The sequence below is a fragment of the Schistocerca cancellata genome, chromosome 8, assembly GCF_023864275.1.
Source record: "Schistocerca cancellata isolate TAMUIC-IGC-003103 chromosome 8, iqSchCanc2.1, whole genome shotgun sequence".
Lineage (NCBI taxonomy): Eukaryota > Metazoa > Arthropoda > Insecta > Orthoptera > Acrididae > Schistocerca > Schistocerca cancellata.
Genome location: NC_064633.1, coordinates 491,666,452 through 491,676,702, shown reverse-complemented (window position 1 = coordinate 491,676,702; position 10,251 = coordinate 491,666,452). Strand labels below are relative to the sequence as shown.

Below are 10,251 nucleotides of genomic sequence, written 5' to 3'. Positions count from 1 at the left end.
TTGATAGTAATAACTTGTGTAAGAATGAATACAACTTATGTTTAAATTAGAACAGAATACAAACTTGGTTTACTCAGACTTTCTAAGAAGATTCAAAGCCGTTCTTGACATTAATGTTTGTTAGTTATTTTCATTAATTCATTTTACACCGATCAGCCAGAACAGATGATATAGTGTTGCTGAGTGAAACTGAAGAAGAACTGAAAGACATGTACAGATCTCTCAGGCACAGTGCCAGCAAAATCGGGCTTTTGATTAACCAAGAGAAAACCGAATATATGGAAATAGGTCGAGTCATAAACCCAAATCCTTACTCTGAACTTGACCAACATTCTAAATTCAGAAAAGTTGTCCAGTTTAAATACCTTGGATCACGTTTCAGCAGTAAAAATATCATAACAATGGATATAAATGAAAGAATAGCCTCAGGGTCAAGATGTTTGTACTCACTAAGCAACCCACTCATAAGTAAAGCTTTGTCAATCACCACAAAGATGAAGATATACAACACTATTATCTGCGCCATAGTACTGTACGGTTCAGAAAGCTGGACGCTTACAAAGAAAGAAAGAGAAAAACTGAATCTTTTCGAAAGAAAAGTAATGAGAAAAATGTGAGGAGTTAAAACTTCCTGGCAGATTAAAACTGTTTGCCGGGCCGAGACTCGAACTCGGAGAGCTTCTGTAAAGTTTGGAAGGTAGGAGACGAGGTCCTGGCACAAGTAAAGCTGTGAGGAGGGGGCGTGAGTCGTGCTTGGGTAGCTCAGTTGGTAGAGCACTTGCCCGCGAAAGGCAAAGGTCCCGAGTTCAAGTCTCGGCCCGGAACACCGTTTTAATCTGCCAGGAAGTTTCATATCAGCGCACACTCCGCTGCAGAGTGAAAATCTCATCTGGGGAGTTGTTTTGGAGAATGGCTTATGGAGAATTCGAAAGAACAATGAAATTTATCAGTTAATGAAGCAACCCACTATCATCCAGAAATTAAAAAGTGGGAGACTGAACTGGGCTGGACATGTGGCCAGAATGGAAAACAACAGAATCACCAAGAAAGCATTTGAAGGAATTCTCCAGGCAACAAGACCATTGGATCGACCACGTACAAGGTGGAAAGATGACATAGAGAAGGACATTGCAGCATTAGGAATTTCTGCAGGGTGGAGAGAGGCTGCGAGAGATACACTCCTGGAAATTGAAATAAGAACACTGTGAATTCATTGTCCCAGGAAGGGGAAACTTTATTGACACATTCCTGGGGTCAGATACATCACATGATCACACTGACAGAACCACAGGCACATAGACACAGGCAACAGAGCATGCACAATGTCGGCACTAGTACAGTGTATATCCACATTTCGCAGCAATGCAGGCTGCTATTCTCCCATGGAGACGATCGTAGAGATGCTGGATGTAGTCCTGTGGAACGGCTTGACATGCCATTTCCACCTGGCGCCTCAGTTGGACCAGCGTTCGTGCTGGACGTGCAGATCGCGTGAGACGACGCTTCATCCAGTCCCAAACATGCTCAATGGGGGACAGATCCGGAGATCTTGCTGGCCAGGGTACTTGACTTACACCTTCTAGAGCACGTTGGGTGGCACGGGATACATGCGACACCACTGGAGGCGGGCTGCACGATGTTGCGGCGTGAGCGGAAGACGGCCTAACGGTGTGCGGGACCGTAGCCCAGCTTCATGGAGACGGTTGCGAATGGTCCTCGCCGATACCCCAGGAGCAACAGTGTCCCTAATTTGCTGGGAAGTGGCGGTGCGGTCCCCTACGGCACTGCGTAGGATCCTACGGTCTTGGCGTGCATCCGTGCGTCGCTGCGGTCCAGTCCCAGGTCGACGGGCACGTGCACCTTCCGCCGACCACTGGCGACAACATCGATGTACTGTGGAGACCTCACGCCCCACGTGTTGAGCAATTCGGCGGTACGTCCACCCGGCCTCCCGCATGTCCACTATACGCCCTCGCTCAAAGTCCGTCAACTGCACATACGGTTCACGTCCACGCTGTCGCGGCATGCTACCATTGTTAAAGACTGCGATGGAGCTCCGTATGCCACGGCAAACTGGCTGACACTGACGGCGGCGGTGCACAAATGCTGCGCAGCTAGCGCCATTCGACGGCCAACACCGCGGTTCCTGGTGTGTCCGCTGTGCCGTGCGTGTGATCATTGCTTGTACAGCCCTCTCGCAGTGTCCGGAGCAAGTATGGTGGGTCTGACACACCGGTGTCAATGTGTTCTTTTTTCCATTTCGAGGAGTGTAGAAGGCGGTGGAAGCGGATCGTTGATGCAGCGCGTGGTCTTCAGGGCCTGCGATCGCTGAGAAGAGAGAGAGAGAGAGCCAGAAGATTATGACCACCAACCTACTTTCGCTATAAACCCGCCCAGGCGATAGCAGCGCCACCTGGCGAGGAATGACCGCTAGTCAGACACACGCACGGTGCATGTAATATCAGTGAGCATTCTTGTCCGTGCATAGAACGGGGTAGGCTTGCTATCTATCACAGTCTGACCGAGCGTAGATTGTCGTTTTGTTCCGTTAAGAGTGACGTGTTGAATTCTATCTGCAGGGAAATACTGAATCCAAATCACAAAGCTATGCTGATACGCAGTAAGCTCGTGTTTTCTTCACTGGTCGGCAGTGCGGTATCGTAACAAACGCCCGTGTAAGTCAAAAAACACGGTATCAATATGTGCGCCGACCTCTATGGTGCTCTCATACTCATGAGACAACGGAACGAGCTGAGTTTCGCAAGATCTTTGGTTGCTCTAGCGACCTACGATAAACTGCTGGTCGAAGAGGAGCAAGTTCGTATGTTTCAAATGGCTCTGAGCACTATGGGACTTAACATCTGAGGTCATCAGTCCTCTAGACGTAGAACTACTTAAACCTAACTAACCTAAGGACATCACACACATCCATGCCCGAGGCATGATTCGAACCTGCGACCGTAGCGGTCGCGCGGTTCCAGACTGAAGCGCCTAGAACCGCTCGGCCACCCCGGCCGGCAAGAGGGGCAAGTTCTTTCGCATAATCTCTGTAGAATATCACAGACATTCCTTTCCACTATAAGTGAATGCGGCTCTTTTTTTTTTATTAGATAATAACTTGTCTCAATATATATGACTTCGGCGATCATGCGAAGGTTGAAAGAAGGAAACGTATTACGATCTTCCGCGATGAAACAGTTTCGAATCCAGCAATTCGGTCTTCTCTGTCATATTCCGTACGGTGCCAATGTGACCACTGTGAGACTGAAAAAATGTTTTCGTTTCGATTATTGACTTCACCAAAATCGATCTTTTGGCAAAATTTTATTTTCAAACTCATTGAAGACTTCTCTCGTTGCTCTCTTTACTCTTCTTTTCGCATTATTCAGCTTTTGTTCCTCAGCTTGGCTTTGACTTCGCTTAAATCTGTGGTGAAGCTCTCTGGATTCACAACAAATTTCTAACGCGGTGGGTATTTTCAAAGCCTTACAACCTTGCTCGACAGATACCTGTCTAAAGTGTATTGAACAATGCTTTTGACTCTTATACATTCTTGCTCTACATATCCGTTCTCAGAACTGAATATTTGATGTTGACTACATAGATACTCTGCAATTTGCATTCTGCCAATGTTGCTAAGCAACAATATTTTCCTCCATTTCTTAACATTACCTGTAACACCCGTAGCCCTTGATTCTATCACACCCTTAAGATCGATGATGCCCTCTTCTGCGTTAACTTATTCGATAAGTTCAGGTCTGTTTGTTGCTAGGAGGTCTAAGACGTTACCCTCACGAGTTGTTTCTCTATCTGTTCAAAGTAAATAAGAACGGTCTGCACAGTATGCACTACGATCCTAATCGCTAGAGCCTGACCGAGCGTGAACCTTCCACGCTGCAAGTTAAGAACGTATCTGTTCTTTGAAGATTTCTCAGGGAGTGATTCTCCGACGCACGAACCACACTGAAGCGGCCTGAGATGCTGAAGACAATGGGAAGGCAGCCGCGCTGGCCAGATACCGGCGCGGGGCATTTGGCTCGCATTCTGACCAATGGAAGAGGACGCGCCTTGAAATACTGCCAGGCGAGGCACCGCTGGTGACCAGTTGAGCCTAGATTGCACCTGTTTTGAACGTCTGCTCACGAGAGTCGGAGGTGGCAGTGTTCACGCTGGTGTATGCATCCTCTCTTTACCAGAGTGCGTTCTTCGTCTGTTCTATTTCTACACTAATATGCTCCGACTCTGTTGAAGATGTTATTGGTGGAAGATTGATTCGGGATTTGAGTATCTAGATATAACACAGATGAAGTAAATAAAAGTGAATGAACTGCTTTTTGAGCCTGCTTCGCCTTTCAATGGATTGTTCTACCGGGGAATCTTCCAGCATGTAAAGGGCAGTCAAATGAAAACGAGACCGATGGAAAAAAACTAAATAAATTGTTTAATATTTTATAAGTAATCGCCATATTGGTTAATGTATTTATTCCACTGTGAAAGAAGACGGTCGATACCCTCATGCTTACGGTACCCAGGCGTGCACCTCTTCGTCCGAAGCAAATCGGTGGCCACTATTGTCTTTCTTCAAGGCTCTAAAAACATAGAAATCGCACGGAGAGAGATGGAGACTCTTTGGAGGATGTGTAAGGGCTTCCCAGCGGAACTTCTGCAGCGTAATCGAAACAACCCGCCAACAAAACGCCTGCCCAAATGTTGCCAAGATTGTCTCGCCTGCGCTGCAGAAGTTCCCCTGGGAAGCCCTTACACATCCTCCAAACAGGCCCGATATCTCCGCATGCAATTTCCATATTTTCGATTCCTGAAGTAAGACTTTCGTGGCCGTCGATTTGCTTCGGATGAAGAGGTGCACCCATGGGTACTAACATAATCCTGTTGGTAACTGCAAACATTTTCCAACGAAGGCATCTACCGTCTTGCCCCACACTGTGATAAACGTGTTAACAATCATGGCTATTACTTTTGAAGTAGTAAACAGTTTACTTATTTCTTTTTCATGTCTAAGGCGCTGCAGTCATGGACTGTGCGGCTGGTCCCGGCAGAGGTTCGAGTCCTCCCTCGGGAATGGGTGTGTGTTTGTCCTTAGGATAATTTAGGTTAAGTAGTGTGTAGGCTTAGGGGCTGATGACCTTAGCAGTTAAGTCCCAAAAAATTTCACACACATTTGAACATTTTTTTTCTTTTCCATCTGTCTAGTTTTCATTTGCCTGCCCTTACGTTAGTCTCCTTGTGGCTTGCTATGTTCCGTCCTTCTGAGTACTAGATACATACTAATACATGGTTTCACGGCGATATATCCACACATATTATAAAAACGTATGTGTGTGTGTTTTCCACATTTCCTCCTAAACCACTAGATCGATTTCAACCAAACTTGGCCGGCCGATGTGGCCGAGCGATTCTAGGCGCTTCAGTCTGGAACCGCACGACCGCTACGGTCGCAGGTTCGAATACTGCCTCGGGCATGGACGTGTGATGTCCTTAGGTTAGTTAGTTTTAAGTAGTTCTAAGTTCTAGGGGATTGATGACCTCAGATGTCCCATTGTGCTCAGAGCCATTTGAACCAATTTTTTAACCTAACTTGGTACTCATAGCCCTTACTATCAGGCTATAATCGCTGTCGGGTTAAGAACAATCTGCGTATCATAGTTCTGGAGATATGACATCATAAACAATAGATACGTAAAACGCTGTCGCATCATACATGACGTTTACATTTTATTACTTCTGTGCTACTAGCTGTATTTGCAACCTATTTCGCAGACTGTCACCCTATTTTCATGGAGCTTCCAAAACCGGATTTCGTAAACCATTTTCCCTCCGCTTCTGGGTGGGCATGTAAACCCTTGAAAATCAATTCTGGATATCCGCTTCTAGTTGCCTGTTTTCGATTCCGCAATCAGTTTTCGCTCCCATGTAAACACAACCGGTTCTGAAACGTGCTTTGGCTGTCAGGTTTGGTCTTGTTTTTAAAAATCCTCGGCTAATATGGACGGAGTGACTAGTTGTACAGTGAAGGATAAGTTGAAGTATTAAACTGAAGCTGTTTACACCTCATCTAATAGAAGAGAAATAGCGATTGTGCTGACTAAATCAGAAACTGTAACAGCTGTTGTCCGGCGCCATATTTAAGTAGGCTAGCAAATTCGCTTGCTTAACATGTAAACAGGACAACGACAAACACTTTCAGAAATTCGGTTTTCGTCTTTACGAAGACGTATCGTATGTAGACGTAATGAGTATCCACATACACAGCCAGCCGCGGTGGCCGTGCGGTGCTAGACACTTCAGTCCGGAACCGCGTGACTGCTACGGTCGCAGGTTCGAATCCTGCCTCGGGCATGGATGTGTGTGATGTCCTTAGGTTAGTTAGGTTTAAGTTCAAAAATGGTTCAAATGGCTCTGAGCACTATGGGACTTAACTGCTGAGGTCATCAGTCCCCTAGAACTTAGAACTACTTAAACCTAACTAACCTAAGGACATCACACACATCCATGCCCGAGGCAGGATTCGAACCTGCGACCGTAGCGGTCTCGCGGTTCCAGACTGCAGCGCCCAGAACCGAACGGCCTAGGTTTAAGTAGTTCTAAGTTCTAGGGGACTGATGACCTCAGATGTTGAGTCCCATAGTGCTCAGAGCCATTTGAACCACATACACGTACATAAATATATCATTGTACGATACATGCTTCAAGGCATATGACGCCATAAATACTGAGATGCGTGAAAAATGCCGCGTCATATATAAAGTTTTAATACATTTATTCTTTCTACTAAGACACTCCTATGGTTGAGTCAGCTTAGGCAGTTCCTGACACCTGGCTACGCCTTCGACAGCTTTCAACTGCGGACCGCATACGGCTTTAGGGGAAAACAGAAGCCGGCTATAAAGCAACGAAGAGGGGTTGCTATAGAGACGGAAGACACACTCGCGCTATAGACACGCGAAGCAGCTGCGTCCAGCAAACAAAAACTATCCAGGATCATCTCACACCGAGCCTACTGCAGGAGTACATTATAAGGTTTCGTTTCTAACAGAAAATTGACAAGATGAATACCCGTGCAATGCCGGAATCCTCAGCTAGTACTGAGAAACTTTTCACGAGCTTCCAAGCCCTTCAAGTAGTTAAATATCCACGAGCTTTCAGCCATTGTCAATTGCTAACTGTCCTGTGATTGCTGCTACCGTCCTTATTACCGTTCTGTAGTCAGCAACAGGAAAGATTAGCCGACTACTAAAGAGCTCTTAGGTCACCAGAAAAAATTTGACAGTTCATAAGGTCTGTGATATACAGGCCTCAAAACGCCTGGGATATACAAAATAACGTGTGGGTGTTGGCAGTTTTACGCCGAACAAACTGTGCGCACTACTGAACAGAGCCCCCGAATAGAACACGAGAGGTACTCTGGCTTCGGTGTCCTGGGAAATCAGCGGCGGCAAAACACGTTCTGGAAAACGGATACCGAATTACATTCAATGAAACGCATGTTTTTAAACGGACAAATGGTTTCTGGGATAGCGTTATAAAAGAAGCAGCATCCACAAAAATTTCTACCAACTCACTCACTACAGACTGCGGTCTGCAGCTAACCACAGATTACGACAGATTATCAGAAGGCTGAAGTGGGCACGCGAGGGAAACATTACCTCTCGTGACACTGGAATGGTCACCAGTTGCAATGCTTTGATACTAAGATGGGCATTTAGATGCTACTCCGTCCAACATTATTGATGAGACTGTTGCTTGCTCGCACTGCACTGCCGTAATTCTACGTTTCGTCATTTCGGAGGTTCATTTACGGGAGGTACTTTGGAATTGTGCACTCGCTTGAGCAATGGCAGTTCTTTGTTCGATTCTGATATTTGTTAGAATACGTGAGGATCAGTATCTATTTCATACTAAGTCATCCGAGCATATCGGTCGCTTTGCACATTTACTTCCCCACTCTTTAATTAATACTATGGGGAATATCAAGATGTGGGATTATTTTTCTGTCCTTTATAAACGTGTTGTTCTTTTCAGCTACTTGGCCTGCCAGCGGGTGTTTGTGCGTGTTATTCGTGAGCTTTTACTTACTTTCTGAGTAAAAACTAAGTTTAAACAGAAGTCTCTCTTGATTTTTTTTCCTTACGAAATCATTTTTCAGTTCTTCTCTCATTGCTGCTTATCTGCATATGCAATCGTTTCAGCTATGTTCATGAATACAAGACCGTTACATGCAATCTATTTCAATATTCTGAACTGAGCCTTCTCGCCGGCCGGGGTGGCCGAGCGGTTCTAGGCGTTACAGTCTGGAACCGCGCGACCGCTACGGTCGCAGGTTCGAATCCTGCCTCGGGCATGGATGTGTGTGATGTCCTTAGGTTAGTTAGGTTTAAGTAGTTCTAAGTTCTAGGGGACTGATGACCTCAGAAGTTGAGTCCCATAGTGCTCAGAGCCATTTGAACCATACGAGTGGCTCTAGTAGCACCAGTATGAAGATGCAAATCATGTTTGCTTTCAGTACACGCTGTAAGGGCCGTGAGCGTTAGTTACCTTTCAGATTGGACGTGTTGAGTTGATGTTAGTCAAGAATGTCTTTAAGGCGACAAAGACGCCATTATCAACACCTCACTGAATTCGAACGAGGTCATCTAATCGGGCTAAGAGAAGATACTGCAGAAAGACTTGGCAGGAATGTAGCCTCTGTAAACTATTTCTGTCAGTGGTGGTCACGAGAATGTAGGCTCGCAAGCAGACCAGGATCCGGACGGCCATGTGGAACTACCGACAGGGGAGACCACCATGTTTGGCGTATGGCTCTGGCGCATCGTACTGCATCTGCAGCAGCAATCTGAGCAACAGTTGGCACCACAGTGGCACAACGAACTGTTAGAAATCGTTGAGGTCAATGACAGCTCCGAGCCAGAAGCCCTGTAGCGTGCATCCCATTGACCCCAAACAACCGCCATTTGCGACTTCAGTGGAGTCAAGGGAGAGCTCATTGGAGGGTGGGGTGGAGATCTATTGTGTCTGCTGATGAAAACTGGTTCTGCCTCGGTGTCAGTGATAGCCGCGTGTTGGTTAGAACCAGATCAGTTGAAAGCCTGCATCAAAAATGGCTCTGAGCACTATGGGACTTAACATCTATGGTCATCAGTCCCCTAGAACTTAGAACTACTTAAACCTAACTAACCTAAGGACAGCACACAACACCCAGCCATCACGAGGCAGAGAAAATCCCTGACCCCGCCGGGAATCGAACCCGGGAACCCGTGCGTGGGAAGCGAGAACGCTACCGCACGACCACGAGATGCGGGCAAAAGCCTGCATCCAACATATCCCCGTGCCAGACATACTGCACTTACACCTGGAGTTATGGTTTGGGGTGCGATTTCGTATGACAGCAGGAGCACTCTCGGGGTTTTCCCACTCACCCTGACTGCAAACTTGCACTTCAGTCTGGTGACTCGATATGTTGTGCTGCCATTCATGAGCAGCATTCCAGGGGGTGTTTTCCTACAGCATAACACTCGCCTACATATTGCTGTTGTAAACCAACATGCCCAGCACTGTCGATATGTAGCCTTGGCCTGCTCGATCATCAGCTCTGTCTCCAATTGAGTGCTTTGCGACATCACTGGACGACAACTCCAGCATCATCCACAACCAGCATCCCTGTATTGACTGACCAAACGTGTAAGGTGGCAGAATAAATGAAGGTCAGATTCGCACCTTACATGGGAGCTTTATACATTGCAGTGGCAAGGTGAATATGACTTCTAACTTAATCCGGCGGCAATGAGCAAATTTGCCTATCAGTATGTAATGCAGAAAGGGATGAAACTCAATCGACGGTAATTAACACACAGTTCCTAATATACATGTTTGAGTGGAAGGTGAAACAAGCAGCGAGAGGCGTTTTAGTTTGGAATTCAGAGGGATGAGGGCAGAGGCAAGGTTGCGCTACAGGGGTACCACACAAACCACTTAAAGGGGTGTCCCAGGCGGAAAGTCAACGACCGATCAGGTGACTCAGACAGGGAGAGTGAGTATAACGGCCCATTTGAGGGAGGACAGGAAAAAAACTTTTAGAAAACTGCGTTTCAGAATTCCAAATGGATACGAAACAAGACCAGTGACGCATTTTCGATCATGTGTCCAGCAAGTGGTACATCTTGAGAGAGTCAGTGCACGCATTTAGCCGTCTGGAACAGGCACAAAACGTCCGATTGGCGGAAACGCGCTAGGAAG

The 10,251-nt window shown here is 46.5% G+C and overlaps 1 non-coding gene across 1 annotated transcript; it reads left to right on the top strand.

Annotated features, from left to right (window-relative positions):
• The first annotated feature begins 751 nt into the window (after positions 1 to 751).
• On the top strand, positions 752 to 826 carry Trnas-cga (transfer RNA serine (anticodon CGA)). Its single transcript has one exon. It is a non-coding gene; the product is annotated as a tRNA-Ser (tRNA).
• The last annotated feature ends 9,425 nt before the right edge of the window (positions 827 to 10,251 follow it).